Source organism: Dipodomys spectabilis, unplaced genomic scaffold (genome assembly GCF_019054845.1).
Source record: "Dipodomys spectabilis isolate Male_0828 unplaced genomic scaffold, ASM1905484v1 ptg001029l, whole genome shotgun sequence".
Lineage (NCBI taxonomy): Eukaryota > Metazoa > Chordata > Mammalia > Rodentia > Heteromyidae > Dipodomys > Dipodomys spectabilis.
In genome coordinates, this window is record NW_024871706.1 from 1 (window position 1) to 4,896 (window position 4,896).

Sequence of the window (4,896 nt, forward strand, 5' to 3'; positions counted from 1 at the left end):
ATCCATATATATCACCCTGTACCAGAATCAACTCCAAATGGATCAAAGACCTCAGAGTCAAAGCAGATATTGTGAAAACATTACAGGATGGAATATGAGAAACCCTAGGTCTCCTTAACAAAGGCTGAAATTTTCTGAAAAGAAACGCAAAAGCACAACAAATGAAAGTTTGGACAAATAGGATTGCATGCAGTTGCAGAGCTTCTGCATGGCAAAGGACATAGCTAGCGGGATCAATAGAAATCCCACGGAATCAGAGAGGATCTTCACTAGCCATAAAACCGACAAGGGTTTCACATCTAAAACAGATCTGGAAATCAAAAAATTAAATCCTCCAACATCAAATATTCAAAGAAAATACTGCCCAATAAATAAGTGGGCTAAAGACATAAAGACAAACTTCTCTGAATAGGAAAGGAGGGTGACCAATAAAGACATGCAGAAATGCTCAACCACCCTAGCCATAAAAGAAATGCAAATCAATCAACATTGAGATTTCACCTCATCCAAGTTAGAATGGCTATAATCAAGAACTCTAATAACAACAGATGCTGGAGGGGATGTGGACAGAAGGGAACCTTACTTCATTGCTAGTGAGAGTGTAATCTTGTTCAACCACTTTGGAAAATAGTATGGAGGTTCCTACAAAGACTCCAAATAGAGCTCCCTTATGACCCAGCAATCCCACTTTTGGGCATTTGCCTAAATGATCACAAACAAGACCATACTAAAGCTACCACACAGATATATTTATTGCAGCATTACCATAGCTAAGATATGGAACCAACTCAGATGTCCCTCAGTAGATAAATGGATCAAGAAAATGTTGTATATATACACAATGGAATTCTATGTCTCTATCTGAAACAATGATATTGCCCCATTTGTTAGGAAATGGAAAACTTGGAAAAAAAAATTTATTAAGTGAAGTAAGCCAGGCCCAAGAAACAGAGGTCCCATGGTTTCCCTTATTAGCAATTACTAGTGTATGTCTGAGACATGCAGAAATTTTTAGATAAGTTGATGTTAGGTGAAATGAACCCCAAGATAAGAATTCAATTTTTTTTCTTTTCTGTAATTATTTCTAACATATTTATCAGATGATTTCTTTGTTACTTTGTATGTCCCTTCTGCATGGTATAACACCTGTTTTCGCTGTATTTGATGTTGGTATAATTTGTGGAGGGGAAGGGAAAAATTTTTTTAAATATGGATACAGGTGGACCCATTGCAACAATGAGATATACAAGACATTATGTCGAAAAACAAATTTTACAACTTTGGATGGGGGAAAGGCAGAGGGGGAAACGGGACGTAAGAGAGGTGAGATGGGAAGGGATAGTAAGGGGAAACAAAGGAGTATGCAACAATGCTTGATAAGAAATGTACTCATTACCTTGCCCATGTAATTGTAACCACTCTGTCTGGTATTTTCACACTTAAAAAAAAAACACGAAAAACCATAAAATATAAAGTATTTTTGATAAAAAATAAAAATGACTCAGAATAAATAATCAATGCAAAAACAATCTTTACAGAAGCAAACTCTCAGAGATATTACATGACTTTGAAAAGGATAAAGTGGCTGAATTTAATATAAATTTAGAAGTATGACCATTCAAAAATATAAAAAGATATTCTTTATTTCATTATATAACCCAAAACAGAAAGTAAATGTTGTTTAGATGATTTTTTAAAATACAGTCTCTCAGGTGCTGGGAGGGTGGTTCAGTGTAGAGTGCTTGCCTTGCATGCATGAGGTCCTGGGTTTGATTCCTCAGCACCACATAAGCAGAAAAAGATGGAAGAGATGCTGTGACTCAAGTAGTAGCAATAGCCTTGAGCTGAAGTGCTGAGAGACAGCACCCCGGACCCAGAGTTCAAGCCCCACAACCAACAAAAATAAAACAAAAACAAAACAAAACACAATCTCTCACTTTTGTGTGCTCAACATTGTAACACTAGTGCTTCAGTCTAGGGCTAAGATTTTAGGTGTGGACATTTATCAACACTCCTGATTCAGATTCTAATTGATAAAATTTTAAATCAATGTTTTGTTATTAATTTTGCTCTTTGTAAATTCACATATAACTATAAAAAACAGTGTGGCCATCATAATAACATTCTCAAAGTATTTCCTAATGTATTATATTACAACAAGGAAAGCAATGCTAAAATAAGGAAAACCAATACATAAATATTAATGATTAATAAAATAAAAAACAAAATATTTACCTCTATTTCTAGTATTTGAAATGTACTACATATTAGATTTATTATTTTCTCATATTGCTGTACATTTAAAACTGCCTAAGTCTATGATGTTCAACAAGAATTTTATAGACTATGAGTAGCCTTTAAAGTTACCCACTAAGATTATTATTTATGGTTCATCTCATCATTTGTATATGGCTTATACCATTATTTATTCCTCGCTAACATATAAAGTAAGGAATCCCTTAAATTTTAACAGAAACTGTGAAGTTAATGTCTTAAATCTTCACTCTGCTTCTTTACACAAACACTTTGCAATTTCTCATTAGTAAAGTTTCTATAAACTCTGAAATGTACATACTTAGTAGTATATGACTGCTACCATGAATCTTAAACGCTTTATGGAAAAGTTTTACAGCGTGCTAAATAGTCTTAATTTTGTCATATATGAGCAAATTCCCAAAATTAAACATATTTAAAACATTAAAACTTTTAACAAACCTTAACACTTTCTATAGTGTTTATTATGGCAGGTTCCTTGTACAGAATAATTGAATTCCTCCTCCTACATATCCGTTGAACAACAAATATATGGAATTATTTTGTTTTGGACATGTCAATCTTGACTTTATTCTTAAATGTGTTCTTATGTAAGAAATACATGGTTCTAAAATTTCACAACAATTCTTTTGAATTTAATTTTTGTGGAATTGTCTAGTTTAAGAAAATCAATTACACTTTATATATAAAATTGTTCTGTGCTCAATTCAGTAGCACATACACTAACATTGGAACAACAAAGAGAAGAATATCCCCTGATTGTGGATGACACTCGACTTCGTGAAGCATTCCAGATTTTTAAAAGAACAGATGCTGGATGGAATGTGGACAGAAGGGAACCTTAATGCCTTGTTGTTAGGAGTTTAAACTTGTTCAAAGACTTTGGAAAGTAGTATGGAGGTTTCTCAAAAGACTACATAGAGATAATGGGTGTAGAGGAGCACCTAAAAACAGAAGTTAATGGTCTAGGAAATTTGTTTAACAGGATCCTAGCAGAGAACTTCCCAAACATACAAAAAGATAGGCCTATTCAGATACAAGAAGCTTTTAGAACCCCAAATAGACCAGACCAGAATAGGACATCCCACCGTCACATTATAATCCACACAGGATCAACTCAGACCAAGGAAAAGATCCTTAAAGCTGTCAAGGAGAAAAGGTTAATCACCTATAAAGGGAAACCAATTAGAATCACCTCAGATTTCTCAGCAGAGACAATCAAAGCAAGAAGAGCCTGGAATGATGTATGCCATGCCCTAAAAACAAACAACTATCAACCAAGAATACTGTACCCAGCTAAACTCTCCTTCATAACTGAAGGCCAAATAAAAACCTTCCATAGGAAAGAAAAATTGAAACAATACATCTCCACCAAACCAGCCCTACAAAAGATTCTTAAAGATGTCCTACACATAGAAAACCAACAAGACCGCAACAAAGGCCAAGAAACTGCACCCAAACTGAGAATCCAAAAACCATAGGAAGAACCTAGTTTTCGCAGCCCCCAAGAAGGTGGATAACATGGCAGGAACTCCCAAATACCTCTCAGTCCTATCTCTTAATGTTAACGGACTGGACTCTCCAATTAAGCGACATAGACTGTCTAGTTGGATTAAAAAACAAGACCCTTCTATCTGCTGCCTGCAGGAGTCACATCTTGCCCGTAAAAACAAACACATTTTCAATGTTAAAGGCTGGAACAAAATCTACCAAGCAAACGGCCCCCATAAACAGGCGGGAGTTGCAATGCTAATATCAGAAAAAATAGACTTCAAATGAAAATTCGTGAGAAGAGATAAAGAAGGTCGCTACATACTAATTAAAGGATCTCTCCTTCAGGAGGATATTACAATTCTAAATATCTATTCGCCAAACAATGGAGCACCCAAATTTATCAAAGAAACACTACTTTCCCTCAAATCCCATATAGATCCAAAGACATTAATTGTTGGGGATTTTAACACACCACTCTCCCCACTAGATAGATCAACTCGGCAAAAACTCAACAGAGAAACCGCAGATCTAAACAGCTGCATAGATCAACTAGACTTAACAGACATCTACCGAACATTTCACCCAGCAGCATCAGAATACACGTTTTTCTCAGCAGCACATGGAACGTTTTCTAAAATAGACCACATTTTAGGCCACAAAGCAAACTTGTCCAAATTCAGAAACATTGAAGTTATACCTTGCATTCTCTCTGACCACAAGGGAATAAAATTAGAACTCAACACCAAAAGCCACCAAAGAAAGTCCAGTATCACATGGAGGCTGAACAACACACTGCTGAATCAAGAGTGGGTCATGGAAGAGATTAGAAAGGAAATTCAAATGTTCATGCTATTCAACAAAAATGAACACACAAATTACCAGCTCCTCTGGGACACAGCAAAGGCAGTACTCAGAGGCAAGTTTATAGCTCTGAGCTCCTACATCAACAAATTGGAGAAATCTGAAACTAGCAATTTAATGACACATCTAAACCTCCTTGAAAAAGCGCAGCAAGATAAACCCCAATCCAGTAGACTGAAAGAAATAATCAAAATTAAATCAGAATTAAATGAATTAGAATCCAAAAAAACTATAGAAAGAATCAACAAAACAAAGAGTTGGTTCTTC

General features: G+C 35.3%; 1 non-coding gene across 1 annotated transcript; it reads left to right on the forward strand.

Annotated features, from left to right (window-relative positions):
* The first annotated feature begins 2,972 nt into the window (after window positions 1-2,972).
* Window positions 2,973-3,074, forward strand: LOC122102935. Its single transcript, XR_006146641.1, has one exon. It is a non-coding gene; the product is annotated as a U6 spliceosomal RNA (small nuclear RNA).
* The last annotated feature ends 1,822 nt before the right edge of the window (window positions 3,075-4,896 follow it).